Raw genomic sequence first — 16,397 nt, forward strand, 5'->3', positions numbered from 1 at the left:
AATAAGATGATAGCCATATGTCACTGGAGTTTACAGCAAGAAAAATCTACATCCCAGCTCCCTGATAAGTTTAATGAAATTAAATCTTACAAACTTTTAGAATTACGATCCCTGTCAAGTTATGGCATTGTGTGTGTGGGGGGGGGGAATAAGCATAAAAAGAAAGCTTAAGGTTATTGCAGGGGGAGGGAATATTCAAACAAAATTTAAATCTAACAGTAAGAATGCCACAGCATTTTTCAAGGCAAATTATTACACAGAACATGAATAACAAATACACCCTCTGGAGGAAAAGCGTATTAATCCTATACTAACATGGTAAACAAGTTTATTACATGAATACACTACTGTTTAAATATAATTACAACCATTATTTGAAAACAAGAGACAGCGAGAAAAGCATCTACAATACTTGAATAATTGAAAGGCTAAAACTATGTGAAACCTTTACATTATAACAAGGCAAGGACATGAATGTTGGAAATCTCAATTTTTTAAATGATATATTCATGCTAGTAACAAGAAGAAGGTTTATTATAAAGCATTATGCACGATAGGAGGGAAAAAAGTCAGAAATACCTAATAACTTTTTAGGAGGCCCTCAAATAAGCTGGTCAAAATATAATGAGATACGAACTAGTGGTAATAAGACAATGGCAGGAGAAACTGCAGAAGTAGTGGTTCTTACAAAGCTATTGCCTGAATGGAGTTTAAGTAAGAACGGCAGCTCCACAGACCAGCATGAGCTGTTAAGACGATGCCAGCATGATCCAAATTTTCAATTTATTAAGGCATGCTCTTTAAATTTCAGACTTCCAGTTATTTATAACTATATAATGAGTTCCAGAACGTCTTCTTTCATTTGTGAAATTTGTTAGCTATCCAAGGCCAGTTCTATTACAAATAGTTCAAATAAAGCACCCTCCTCCCCCGCAAAAAAAAAAAAACTTGCCCTTTTTTTTTCATTTTTCATTACCAAGAAACTCCTTCAGTATCTCTCAGTTACAACACAGCTGCACCAGCTGGTATTTCCTGCTAATATTTTAAAGAATTTTGTCACACATGATTGTAATGCTACCAAAGCTTTACAACTGCAAATAATGTCAATGATAAAATTAAGACAAAATCTGAACTGAACATACAAAACAAAATATATTTATCTGTTTTAAATTTTTCACTGAATAAAAGACAAAGACAGGCAATGAGGATTCTTTTTTTTTTAATGACACTGATAATATTTTCAAACACACAATGAAGATTTAAATTAGCCGAGAAACTTATTCAACAATCACTCCAAGTTGAACAAGTATGAATTAAGGAACAGTAGTGATTCTACTTGGAAATTAGAATTTCCTGCTATTTCATTTTACAGCTTCTAGATTGGATTAACTGAAATGTTTTCAGAGCAATACAAACACAGCACAGCGGTGAAGGGCACCAGATTTGGGCCTGGCTCTGCCACTTATTTACTATCCATAAGTTTTGTATTAGCTACCTTAATTCACTGTGCCTCAATTTTTTCATCTGTAAAAGCAGAGATCAAAGTAACTACCTATTGGGCTGTTGTGTAAATAATACATATAAAGCTCTTATCAGGAGTCCAGTGCTTAAGTGCTCAAAAATGTTAGATACTTTATTGTTGTTGTGTTGTTAGGCAAGATGGTCTAAAAAATTGTTACCATTTACAAGGATTTTTCTACGTGAACTAGGATTTTCTTTTTAATACTGTGCAACCAAAACAAAACACAAAAATAACCTAGAGCTCCCAGAGCTCATCAAACATAGACTGACTTTCTTAATAATTCAGCAAACTTGTAAAGAGTTTATACTAATTTGTCAGTTTCACACTTATTAGGGCTCCAGATAAAATTTCATTTGCAAAATCTCAGACTAAGTCAAAGAGCTCAGGACAGAAATTTTGGCTATAAAAATGTTCTTTCAGAAACCAACCCAAGCAGAAGTGGTCTTATACTCAACTTTTAAAATACCTGATACAGATAACAGTGATAATTCATCCAAATTAAAAAATGTTACTTCACTACAATTTTAATTTTTACTTAAACCAAAACAAATTATTTTCCATGACCCCATGCATAGCATATATCTATACTTCCCTAAAATCCAAGATCCATTCTTTTTGGACAAGATAGAAACAGGAAATAAAATTTTGAAAAATAATAATGTAAGTAATAAACTGTTTCTCATAACAACAAAGAATATGTCAGCTGTGTTTTCTTGCAAGTCAAGATGTTGTGGTATGGAGATATTTTGCAAATGGTCCTCAGAAAAAAATAACTGTAACAAAAGGAAGTGTAGAAATATGGATGCTGTGGGGACGAGTCATGGGTTCGTGGGCTCATACCAAGCTTCAGAAGGCTCCCTCTCACTCTACTCAGAGAGGAGCCAGCATTCCGACTGTGCTCACAGAAAAGTCAGAACTCCTGAAGAAAAAAGCCTTAAAACCTAAGGTAGCAATCATCATGGGAAATATTTCAGGAAATAACTCAAGGTTAATGTTTTCCCCACAATTTGTTAGAGAAGGGGAAAAAAATGAAGATTTAAATAAATCCTCTCAAGAGCTCAGAATAATAGTTCCTTTAAAGTAGAATTTTAGATTCTTCTCCCCAAGCAAAAATTGACGTAATTATTGTCATTATGCCATCACAGGTAACTTGCACTAATGTATGGTTCGTTCTTTCAGAACTGTTACATGCCACCAAGCCAAAGTCAGTGTGGAAAATACATTAAATGACTCTATGGCAAAACAGTTAGAGTTTCCAACAGGGCGATGATAAACATAAAATAACTCTCATGGAAGTTGGGGTATTATATCAAAATATACAGATTCATTTTAAACTTGAAACCCCCAATTCATTAAGAAACTCAGAGCACCGTATCAACCAGATCATTCGTTTCCAACATTACAGAGTAGGGGCAGCAAAATCAGAACGTATTTTATATAATATTAATTAGCATGCAAGACCTTAATTTTAAATGTTTGCTAGTTTACCTGCCATTTGTTTCCATCTTTAAAATATTTGGTGGTGAAAATTATGCCTGCGTATAGGATACTATCATTTTATCTCCAAACCAAGAAACTAATCAAGATAAGTGTCAATCTAGGAAGACCGTAGTGCCTGGTTTTTACCCCAGGATCTTGGCTGTGTCTGCTGCAGGGGGAAAACTGCTTTTATCGAGGCCACAGGCAAACATGCGTGGCCTGAGAAGTCTAAAAGATTCTGAGAGTTCTTATGAAATGTTCTAAAGGATTCAAGGTAAGACCAGGGAAAAATTGAGTCACTGTAAACTGTCTAGGAAATAATAAATTAACTACAGCCCTTGTCTTCAAGCAGCTTGACATTAACAATAAAAGTCAACTACAAGAGAGAACACAAAGCAAAACAAGATTAGTTGCCACATGACTCAGAGACAATTAGGCTATCTGAGTTCAAAGGAGAGAATGGATCACCTGGGCCAGAATAAAGCTTCCCTAAGGCTGAGAAGTGCCCTTTAATGAGAAAGGGCACTCCCGCACTGAGCTCCTTCCTACTCCTGTCCTGATGAAGGAGGCTACGCTGGAAGGTTGCAGATCTCACACCTTTTATCAGCATTAGGCAATTAATGAATAAGGATGGAAAAGAAAGGTAACTGATTTCCAGGTTCCTGCCACTCCCAAATAATAAAGCAAGCAAGCAAGTGTCAAGACCTAAACTGGGTAAAACTAACCTCAGTGACTCAGCTCAGAGCCAGCTGTAAATGAAATTCTAGTTAAACAAAACAACTGCTTGCTTTGAACTTGCCTCCTGTGTCAGTAGGGTAATTGCCTTAGATAAAGAGACATCTTCCAAGGCAGAAATTATAAAAGAGACGACAAGCAGGAAAACACACACACACACACACACACACACACACACAGAGGCACACATGCATGCAAAACAACAGAACCACCACAGACGAGCCAGTGATTGAAAGGCTACCTGGCTTCCTTGCCAAGAAACAAGTTAATTCCTATGCTAAATACTTTTCCTGTTTTCACACAGTTTTTTAAATGCTGAATGCATAAAGAAATCATACCCCTTAAGAAGTTCTAAAAAGTATCATGATTTCTCTTTTTTGTTGTGTGTTCTGTGGCTGAGATCTGCTTTGTCTTATTTCTGAATCAAAAGCAGAAACCTTAGCCAGAATAATTTACACCAGATATGTGAATTTACACATCAGACAATATTTTTAAAAACAGAAACATCCTGTCTGGGGACTCTTATGAGATTATTGACCTGGCCTGGCCTAAAGACAACCTTTTCCCCTTCCAAGCACAATCTTCCTGTTTTCTCAGCCTCATCTGAACCTGCTCAACCAAACAAAGAACCACTCAAAGAAAATTTCACAGAATACTAACTGTAGTCATGTATAGCCAAATCAACACACCCCTGGCTCCAGTCTAGAATAAATTACTAAAAGATTCTTCACTTGCAATGACTCTCCACTCCTCTTATCTTTGCTAATAATCTCAGATTTCTTCCCTGTACATGAATCAAAGCTAAGATTCTTTGAAATATCCCACACATTCATGCAGAATCTCTCAGATCAGAGCCACCTCAGCTCTACATTGAGACTACAGCAATTCTCAGCACAGGAAGGTAGGAATCGACTCTTGAGGGGACGGTTTAAAAGACAGAGCATAATTAATAAAGTAAACCTTATTTGATAAATAAAAAGATACCCATTGTCTTCAAACTACAAACACCAAAAAATAAAACCCAACAACGAGAAAATATTCAGAACAAATTCAGTCTATGACAGGCTTGCCATTAACGTGCGATGCTTATAGTGCACACACGGTGCAACGTACAGCAGAACTCTTCATGCGTATCATCAATAGAAACGTCTCCTCTTTGCAGATGATAGTTTAAACTTGATAATTTTTATTTTAAGGTAGTATTTTTTAAAAGAGGCAATTCTGTAATTATTTCAAAATATCACAAAAAACGGTAAGACCCGAGATTGTTACGTTCATCAAGAGGGGTGATGAAAGCACTGAATGTCGCTGATTAATGACCAGAGCCACGAGCTGAGTAACAGCCAACAGCACCTACAGAGCGTGAACTGACTGGATACGAAAAATGTTGGAACCGACAGCTTTGCGCTCCTAATCTAGTGCTCTTATTCTCCATAAAATAGAGAAAAAATAAACCGAACGTTGGACTACCACTAAAGGGGAGTGGGAAAAAAAGAAAATCATTTTTAAAAAAAGACCTATTTAATATTTTGACTAAAATCTGAAGGTTGGGGGGAAAAGAACAGCTCAGTGCAGACTGCGTGCTTAGCATGCATGAGGTCCAGATTCAATCCCCAGTACCCCCATTATAAAAAAGTTTAAATTCACACCCCAGTCCCTGCATTAAAAAAAAATTTTTTAATCTGAAAGTGTATGTTCAAAGGGCATATTTTTTTGAAAAGAGAGAAGCAGCTGGTTTTATATTAAGTAAAACCTCCTGTTCTGTAAGTAACATTAGTTGAGTACTTAATATGTATTAGGCACCATGCTAAGTGCTTTCCATGATTATCCGATTAAATTCTCACAAAGACACTAATGAGGTAGCTCCTGCTATTTTACAGAGAAAATTGAGGTTTAGAACAGCTAAGAAACTTGCTAAACTGCTAACGGGTGAGGAAGCTGAAACGCCTATTCAGGGTCTAAAAGTCTGGACTCACCACTACCCCCTCCATGAGGAAAGCAGCAGTGTCCAGCCGGGAACGAAGCTTCCCGACTACACATAACATCCTGCATCTCCCCACACACTCACCTCGGCCGCTCCTTCAACCCACTTGAACTCTTGCTAACTGCTCTTAGTCATTTGGAATTTCTCACGTGGCTGGATAAATGTCAACTTCAAAAAGGTGAAAAGGCAAGTAAGTACCTTGAGCTACAGCTGATGGGCCTCTTTCCCAAAGCCTCGCTTGCTCATTCATTCATTCATTCATTCATTCAAATACTCACTGAGCACCTACTATAGGAAGCAGTGCTGTGTACTGATCAAGAGCAAGAGCTCCAGGTTCAAATCCTGGCTCCATCTCTAACTCAGTATCAACTTACTCTACCTCTCACTGCCTTAGCTTCCTCACCTATAAAATGGGGATACCTATAGGACTATAGGATAGAAAAGATTAATCATGTAGAGAACTTAGAACAGTGCCTGGCACCTGGTGAACACTAAACATTAGCTTGTATTATTACTCTATGTGGGGACAGTTAAGCCAGGAGCTGTGGGTGATATGGGTGGTACCGCATGGTATGCCCTCTCTTCTCAAGCTTGCGATCTAAGATGTGTGCATAAACAACCACAAACCAATCTATAACTATCACTACAGGTGTTAGTAAATAAACGCTATAGATGTTTTGAGGAAGAAGAGATTACTTCTAGCTAAAGAGATCAGGAAAAGTCTCATGGAAGAGGCAGCACTTCTGCTAGACCTTAATATAAAAGTAGAGAACACTCTAAGTACAGAACATAATCATGGAATAGTAAAGAAACTGAGCTCCAGTGAAGAATTATCATGGGAGACTAGTGGTGAAGAAATCTGAAAATGTAGGTAAGATAGGGGTCTGATTATAAAGAAATCCAAAAGTTCATATAAGGAGTTTCAATAAATACTATAACATCATATTTTAAAATGGAAACTGCAATTTGGAACTATTATTTGTTTGGGTTTTTTTGGGGGGGGGAGTAATTAGGTTTATTTCTTTCTTTATTTTTAGAGGAGGTACTGGGGATTGAACCCAGGAGCTCGCGTATGCTAAGCATGCGCTCTACCACTTGAGCTATCCCCTCTCCTTAAACTACTATTAATAGCCCAAGTGGAATATACATGTGTAAATGACACAGCAGAGTATTTCCTCAATTTGTTGGGGGGGAGAAAAAAAAAGCAGCAAAGCAGTCAGAGTTGTTGGAGAAACCCAGGCTTACAGGTAACAACATTAGATATGCCAGCTTTTCTCAAACTGTATTGTGTCAACTAAATTTGAGAACAGCTACCTGCTCCAACCCATTTCTCTCTTCAGGGATTCACAAGGCACACGGGTATTTTAAGAGCTCTCAGATGTCCTACAGCAAACAAATTGACTAATTTTGTTGACTATTTTGTTATTTTCTTGTGGAACCCTATCAGTCCCCAAACTACCTAATGATTCTTTTCCCCCTAGAACATACATTTAAATATTGAGGGGCACTAGTGTTCTACAGAACTCATGCTAGAAAACTGATACTAAATATCTAAAAAGAAATGGGATGTGACCACATGAAGAGAAAGGAAATACCTTGCAGCCACATAATAATTTTTCAAAAGACTCTTCTAAGATCACAGATTACTCTGGAAGCCTCCCTTATTTTGTTTTATCCTAAGTGGCAAATAAACCAACTAAAAGGAGTGCCATGAGTATCATATTTTTTTTTCTACCTTGAGAACAATAAAAATTTTAAAACTATACTCTGACAACAATACAACTTGAATTAACTTCTAACTTCCTTGCCCAAAGTGGCCCTAGAATTTCAAAAAAAAAAAAAAAAAAAAGACTAGTAGAGCCTGTTTATCCATACTCTCATGTCTTTTTCATCCTTTTCTTTCCAATTCACCATTTTCTATTCTTCCATCCACATGTGATTTTCCCTTTACTGGCCCACTTTTGTCCAGTGTACGGCTATCCTCTTTATTTCTCCCAGGTCCCTGTTGAAATTACTTCCTTGAGTCTGTGGGCTCTCATTATGACCAGAGAACGTGTTCAACACAGGTGACACCAGGGAGGACAGGCAGAAGGAGCACATGCTGCAGTTTCTGCATTCTGACCCCAGTAGACACTGCCCACCCCCTTGAAGCACTCACTCCTTCCCACTAAACCCACAGTGCACTCAACAGCTATTTCCAATCTCCTGAAAGGAAAACCAATTTATAGACAGGTTCTATGCATTCCAGTTTGCATTCTTTAGATTCCATTGGCTGAAATGTGAAATGCACCAGCAAACACAACTCACAAGGTTAGAAAAGAAACGCGGGTGGTCTTGAAGGCTGGAGCGGTGACTTGCTGCACACCTACGTGAATCTGGGATGTAAAAGTCAGTACCTGCACCAGAACTGCTTGAGACACAGCACAGGCCCTTCCTTAAATGTCAGCACCAAACCAGGAACCTTTGTACGGTTAACACACAAAAGGATAAATAAAAACAATGAGGATAAACTTTAAAACAACCTTGAAATATTTTAGCTTCTAGGAGGTTTTCCTCCACCTTGACTAGCTGAATGTCTTTCATTATGATTTCTTCCTGAGTCAGATTTCATCTAAATATGGTTACCCATAGTAATTAAGGAAAGCCAATTGGCAAAAATGCTTTAAGAGCAAGCCCTCTTTTAAAATAATTAATATCTTTCTCTGTTCAACTAAAAATGTAGAGTGCAGCAGCATGAAGGAAAATACAGACTCATTCAATGATGGCACATAACTAAGCTAATTAAGAAAAGTTAAAAAAAAACTGTTTACACAAATTCTGTAAGGAAAATAATTGTTGGTGTAATTATGCAGTTTTATATCTCATTAGCTACCACAGTGGAAGATTATGTATTGTGCAACAATGCTATGTGTTGAACCAATGAAATCTAAAGCTAGTATCATAAAGTTGTGTTTATATATCCCTTTTAGAACAGTAAATCTTTTTTGCCCTTTTAAAATCAAGATATGCCCACGAGAGTTCTCAAAACAGACTCTATATTCAAATTACCAATTATTTACTTGATCAGTTTCCCTAACCTGTGAAACTGGAGAACAACAGTGTCTGATTCAACACAAAGCATCACATCCTGCAGCACCAAGATGCCATGAAACAACTCTAGAAGCTGAGGAAAAGAGAAAGTTTAATACTAATAACTAAAAGAAAAACAGAAGGGAAACAGAACAATTTTTAAACTGCAAATTCACTTCTACTAATATCTTAATGTTAAATGTGTATTTATCATGTAAACAAAAACTCAAGACCACATAACAGTAAAGTGAAACTTCAGTCCTCAGCTCCTCAGCCTGGGCACCAGGACTGTTCCCTCAACATGATGGAGGTTTAAATAAAATTTTAAAATAATACTGAAATCCATCTGATATTCAACCCTTTAACTAAACAGTAAAAACACTACCACTTACAAAACCAACTCCAGACGACATTTTCATGGGAGTTCCCCAAAAATGCCTGAACTCTTCATAATCCTGCTAAATATATTAACTAATCACGCCTTAACATAGCTTGAACATAACAAAGCTTAGCTTCTATATCATGTTGCTACTGACATTAAACTGAGCTGCTCAGCCATACGGCTCATGACTTACTATTCAACCATATTTTGCCTCCAAATCTAATTTCTATTTTCCCTGATTCTGAACTTAAGTTATATTTTACAGTATTATTATATTTACTTCCTGTCAGCACTCCAAATCCTTTGCAGAACAAAACCCCAGTATAAACAATGTTTTATTCACCTCTGTGACCTCAATATTTAGTGCAGCGCCTGACACGTAAGTTCTTAATTTATGTTGACTGACTTGAGGGCAGTTCTAGCTCAATAAAATACCTATGTCAAATGACCATAGCAAACCTTAGCAATATTATTTATTGCCATGGATCAGAAGCTACATGCCCTGAGCTGGTGCTCTTGACCATGTTTTTGTCCATGAACAAAGGAACGTCAAAACTGTTTTTAAAAGTGTTCTATTCCTCGAATCTCTTCAAAAAAAACAAAGCAATCATTTTATTTTTATATAATAAATATAAAAACTCAAGTAGATGAAAGGAATTTTCAGATTTCAATTTGAATAACTATTATTTTTACTTACTTTTCTGTTTATTTTCACTTTCTAGGCTTTTTCTTTTGGGTACGTGACAAAGAAACCTATTAAAATTCTTCCAAAGCGACTTAGTATTTATAGAAATCTCTCTCACTGATAACAGCAGACCTGTATGATCCTAATTCTGTGCATGGCAAGGCATAGTGTACCTCTGTACTATAATTCTTGTTTGGACAAGATTATGAGTCCTGGTGACTATATTTTAATTATGACTCATCCAGACAAGCCAAGACATACTACTAAACAAAAAGTAAACTGCTGACCTAAGAGATCTGATGATACAAAACACAATAAATTCTGCCAGGTAATAGTGTTTCTCTCTTCAGCATCAAATGGCACCAAACCTGGTCACTTTAAAGACAGACTTCTTCACCCCATATTTTGTGCTGCCAAAAAAAAATGTTTACACCTTAGGGTCCAATCTAAGTATCCACCTAACCGAGGCAAACCAGTCAAACTACCAAATGTTGAGGCTAATAAATGAAAGACAGTAATATCTGCTAATCAACCATAAGAATTTATTCAATTATCTTTCCTGAATGCAAACAATGGAGATGATGTTCAAGAACAAACATAAGAGATGATGACTGGAAGCAGGAGTTAAATAGATCATATTTGTATATGTTAAACCACCACAAGTTAATTCTGCACCCTTCATCATTCTTCTTAGCTTCCAAAAACACAAAACAGAAGCAGGGTCTTCTATTCCAAAAGCTGTTTGGAGAGGATTTGTCAATATATAACCAAATATCTGCTTACTGACGGGAAAAATCTCTGTTCACCAGCCAAGGGACTTTCGAGAACGAGAGCTGCATATAGCATTTCCCCTCTATGGCGTCCTAATTCCACATCAGTTTGTAGTTATTCTTGTACTACAAGAGTATCGGTTTCAGAATGTAAGCCTCATAAGCCCCCAGGAAAGCCATTCCAGTGGAACTGTTCCAGAGAGTTTCACTTTAGCTCCCTGAAGAACCTAAGAGGCCCAGTCCATGTCAGGAGTGAACAGTAACTGCTCTGCTGGTTTCCGCCTCTGACCTATAAAGAGCAAAGCTTGGAGCTGTCTGTAATCCATAATCCATTTTAATATTCTTCTAGAACATCACGAAAACGTGGTTTTCACTAAAGGCACTGACATGAAGCCGAAACTGGGATTCGCGGTTACTAATCCTGTGCAGAATTTGCCAAAAAAGTAGGAGAAATTCTCCTTTTTTTTTCCCCCTAAATAAAAAGGGCAGTGGTGAAACCCACAACACTTCTGACAGGCAGTGTAACAGACTGTCTTCATCACACTTCAGATGAATAACCAGCAGCAGGCTATTCTTCTCCACAGAACTACATTAAGCAAATAACCTGCTCTGTTATTCTGGCATCTATTTTTTTAAAGTCTGCTACAGTTATCACTTCTAAAACTAAGGCACTAGGTAAAAATGTATGGATTAAACTGATGGATTCTAAATTTCGGAGCTATATCATCCTCCGGTTTAAACTTTTTTGGACAAGGAAACTAGAGTTCAAATGTGTTAAGTGATTTGGCCAAGGTCACACGGCCTAGGGTAGAGTCAGAACAAGAACTGGGGTCTCCTGACTCCAGTCTCATGTTCTTTATGACCACAGGACCTAGACAACGAGACAGCCCCACTATTCATCAGTGCTAAGTGCAGTGGGCACTTTTCCTATCCATCTGTCTTTTAAAAGATACAATCCCTCTCTGTTCTGCACAATGGCCTGTGTGGAAACAGAGCACATATGAGCTGAATCACTATCCAAGGGTCATTTTAACAAGCATGATGCAACACTGAGGCACAATGCCCGCGTTAAATAAGCAGCAAAACATAACCAAATAAAGGCTTTATTTAAGCCAAATTATGTGTATATGTCCCCATTCCATCATTCAACTACAAAGCTTCTTGAGGGCAGAAATTGTTTCTTCTTGATTTCTATCTCCTTTGGAGCATTATCCTCAAAAGGTTTTGCTCATATACCCCCTAATATAAAATGGGGGTGGCCTTCCTTGAATATTTTTTAAGTTGATAATCTAAAATTTTTTATCGAAAGTTTAAATCACTGCAAAGGCTGTACTTTCCTTTATAGATCAACATAGGCCAATTTAAAACTGCTATCTAGAAAAATAAAACAATTACATCACTAATTTAAATGCATCCAATGAAATCTAAACATCTGAGCAACTGGATACTCACCATCCTCCATTTTAAAACTATAACAGAATCTTCATTTCCTACATGAAACGTTATTTCTTTTTCTCCTTGCAAATATATTTCTACTCTTCTTCTTCCACAGTATTTTATTTTAACATAATTTCTTTTATCATACTTTCCTATAACAAAAATGTATTTTTTTTAGTTTAAGTACAGTTGATTTTTTTTTATTTATTTAAAGTATTTCTTTTGGACTGCATTCCTGTTACTGTTATTAGTAGTATACAACTGGTGAAAATAAAGCAAATAAATTACAAATCTTGATAACTAACCATAAAAAGTAATTTCTTGTTTTGGAGGTGCAGCTCTTAATACAATGTGTGGAGAAGGGTCTATACCTCAATAAAAGGAAGTTCCCCACTTGATTCCACTGTTTCAAGTATCCCTTTGTTGGAATCCCTGAAGGATTTTATACCTCAGAGAAACGTACAACGGCGATGTTCAAGGTGAGTGGAAGGTCTGGCTTTTTCTCTTGTCAATCCTAAGAAGAGCTGGAACTGGAGGGAGGGTAGGAAAAGAAAACGAGGTCATGCCTGTGCTATCTTCAGCCAAATCCGTTTCAGGAAGAGTGTAAGTAAATGCTGAGAACTCTTAAAGCTATCCAACATAGACACCATTAGACGTGCACTCCAATCCGAAGATCATTGCTCTAATGTACCCAGCTGCGTTCATCTATTGGGTCTCAATAAAATAACAACTGTGCCTGGCAGATAGTAAGACGCAGTGCCATTAGGTAAATATTATTTTTCCCATCTCTCATATACTTATTTAATAAAAGTCTTAATCAGATATGGCAGTATGATTTGTTTTTAAAACATACATATATCTCTCAAAAAATCACTGTTCAAGATGGCTACCATCTTGATACCACTTCTATAAATATTATGACTTTTACATCACATAAATTACTCTGAGAAAAACTAAAAGATTTTTTATGCAAATATGAAAAAATAAGTATGTCACTGGTGAAAATCATTTTTTTCTTTTAAAAAAATTGTATTGACATATAGTCAGTTCATAATGTGTTGATTTCTGGTGTACAGCATAAAGTTTCAGTTATATATATACATACACATATTAATTTTCATATTCTTTTTCATTGTAGGTTGCTACAAGATACTGAATATAGTTCCCTGTGCTATACAGAAAAAACTTGTTTACCTATTTTATATACAGTAGTTAGTATCTGCAACTCCCAAACTCCCAATTTATCCCTCCACCCCCACCACCTTACCCCCTTGGTAACTATAAGTTTGTTTTTGACATCTGTGAGTCTGTTTCTGTTTTATAAATAAGTTCATTTGTGTCATTTTTAAAGGAAAATCATATTTTTGACACTTTTAAGAAAACCCGAATTGATTTACACTTTAATTCTATAAATATAAGGCCTATTAAAACTTCACTTGTAATTCATTATGAGACAGACTTCTCAAGATCTGTGAGGTCTAAATCCAAGACAGAGTGGCAAGAACTTCCACCTACTGAATTTAACAGGTCAGAACCTGCTTTGTCTAAAATACTTCTTGATTTCTCTGTGTTAATAAATTTGTCTGGAATCTAAGAGATAGTAATTCCATACTTATCTGATCTGCTTCTATCTCTACTCTGCCCATGAGGATTATAGGGCAATGAGCAGTTACGAGGCTCAAATCTGACAAAGTTACTCCCTTCTCCCCTTAATCTTTTGCCTCACTTGGATTTCAAAATTTAAGTATCTTATATTCATGTTTCTTCATACCAGGCAGACAGGTACTACCCTAAACCACATCATAGTTTAATACAGGAAGTCAGAGAACACATTTTTGGAGATACTGTCCACATATTATTAAATTCATCTTTTAAAGTATATGATTAAAAAAAATAAAGTATATAATTCAATGGCTTTTTAGTATCTTCAGAAGGGTGTACAACTATCACCACTGTCTAACTCTAGAATATTTTCATCACGCCCAAAAGAAGCTCTGCACCCACTGCAGCCACTCTCCATGCCCTCCTCTCTCACTCCCCTGTAGCTCCTGGCAATCGCTAATCCACTTTCTGTCTCTATAGGTTTGCCTGTTCTGGACATTTCATATAAATGGAATCACACAATACATGGCCTTTGTGTCTGGCTTCTTTCACTCAGCCAAACATTTTCAAGCTTCACCCATGTTACTGTGTTACCAGTACTTCCTTACGTTTTATGGCTGAAATATACTCCATTTTATGGAAATACTCCATTTTGTTTATTCATCATCAGTTGATGGGCACCTGGGTTGTTTCCACTTTTTGCCTATGAATGAATTATGAATGATGCTGCTATGAACATTTGTGTACATGTTTTTGTGTAAACATATGTTACAGATTTCTTGGGTATACACCTAGGAGTAAAATTGCTGGGTCATATGGTATCTCTATGTTTAACTTTCTGAGAAACTGCCAAACTGTTTTCCAAAGTGGCTATACCATTTTATATTTCCACCAGCAATGTATGAGAGTTCCAATTCAGAAAATAAATTTTATTTTCCAAAATCTCTTCCTTTACAAGCCTTCTGCCTTCTTTAAAAAATGAGCATGAGGAAAATAAACTTTTTTTTTTCACAACCCAATGTGTGTTTTAACAACTGGCTTATTTTATGAAAACATATTCTCTATGGAGAACAGAAGCATTAAAAGAGAATATAAATGCTATGGCTATAAAATATTTAGAGTACCTTAACCAACACACTAGAATATTCACATCTAAATGACTACTGTGCCTCATCTAATTATACTTAAGGAGGTTATACACCCACTCCAACTTTGGACACCCCAGCTTCTGAAATTATTTTCAAGGCCAGTTCATAAAGGTTGACAAACTCACTGTTATGATATTATATAGCCACACCTTTTTCCTGTGAAGGACCAGACACCATACTACCCAGCTTGATCACCCACCTAGTCTGTTTACATACATGAGTCCAGATGACTCCTGACCACTTCGACAAATCCAAAACAGCCAAAAATGAGGGAGAAATAGAGGAGAGAGGGAGAGAAGAAGGAAGGAAAGAAGGAAGGAAGGAAGGAGAAGGAGAGAGATAAAGAATAAAAGAAAGAAAGAAGGGTAGGGTTTTTTCCTACTGTTGAGAATATTCTTCAAAATGGAGTATTTTTAAATGGATCTTGATTATACTACAATTATATAAGGTGTCATCATTGGGGAAAGCTAGGGGGAAGGTACACAGTACTCTATGCACTATTCTGTAATTTCTTGTGAATCCATAATTATCTCAAAATAAAAAGTGTTTAAAATACAGATCTTAAAAGAGTGGCAGTATTTACAAAGAAAAAAAAAAAAAAAGGAAAATACTCCCAGTAGGTAAAAGAAGAAAATGTAATTCACATTACAAGAATCACAACTAGCCCAGGTAAGTCACCAAGTTCATTCTACGGTACAGTGGGATATAAGGTCGGAAAGGTAAGAGACTCAGACTGTGGAGTGTCCTGAAAGTCAAACTAAAGAGTTTGGAACTTACCCTGTATACAAGGAGGTACTCTTACAGGATTTTTTGTTAATGTATAAGAAACATCAAAGCAGGACTTTTGAAAGGCTAATATGGCAGCAGTACAGAGGACAGACTAGAGGGAAGAGTCTAAAGGTAGACCAGTTACTACTGCAATAGCCCAGGCATGGTGAGGTGTCAGAAGTTCACAGTGGAACCCGACCATATGGGGCTTAATAACTTAATACTCTGGAATCGTCTATAAAGAGCCCAAATCTGGCATCCAGACTAGCTCTGTATCACATTTACAATAAAGAAATCTCCTCTGAATCACCAGAAGGGGAAAGTTTTAACACTCCAATCATCAGCAGGCCTATATAAATAAAGCTGAATAAATGAATAAAGTTGAAAAAGCATTAACAGCTCTACTTACACACAACAAAACAAAAAAGGTCCGATAGAAAACAGACATTCTAGCCTTGGACTGTGACTCTTCAACAAAGAACGTTAAAGGTTCTCTTATACTGTGTGAGAAACTTTCTGTAAAGACTACACGTTACCAAGCTGCACTCTGCTGCTATAGGCAGGAAGCTTCACTGGAATATCAGACTTCTGGCTGAAGGGCTCACTGAGGTCCTGAACAAACAGTTGTGTGTCTTTAATGCCATACTGCCAGAAAGCAGTCATTTCCAGAAGATGGAAGATACTGATCACTGAAATGCAGGGGCATCCAGCACTTTATTATGGGCTAAGCAAACAGCACCACTGACTGAATGTTTATGGAGGGGCCACTGTGCACCAGAGACCAATGACACAGAGAGGACTAACACAGAAGTCCAG

General features: G+C 36.8%; 1 protein-coding gene across 6 annotated transcripts in view; it reads right to left on the bottom strand.

Annotated features, from left to right (window-relative positions):
- SIK3 (SIK family kinase 3) overlaps positions 1-16,397 on the bottom strand; it is a 212,123-nt gene that overhangs the window by 155,719 nt on the left and 40,007 nt on the right. The window contains exon 1 of one of the 6 annotated variants that reach the window (XM_064482078.1): positions 12,435-12,980. The exons of the other annotated variants lie outside the window; for them this stretch is intronic. The gene's annotated coding sequence lies outside the window, so the exon portion shown is untranslated. Of the gene's footprint in view, positions 1-12,434; positions 12,981-16,397 lie in introns of those variants that run through there. 6 annotated transcript variants of the gene reach the window in all.

The sequence above is a fragment of the Camelus dromedarius genome, chromosome 34 (assembly GCF_036321535.1).
Source record: "Camelus dromedarius isolate mCamDro1 chromosome 34, mCamDro1.pat, whole genome shotgun sequence".
Classification (NCBI taxonomy): Eukaryota; Metazoa; Chordata; class Mammalia; order Artiodactyla; family Camelidae; genus Camelus; species Camelus dromedarius.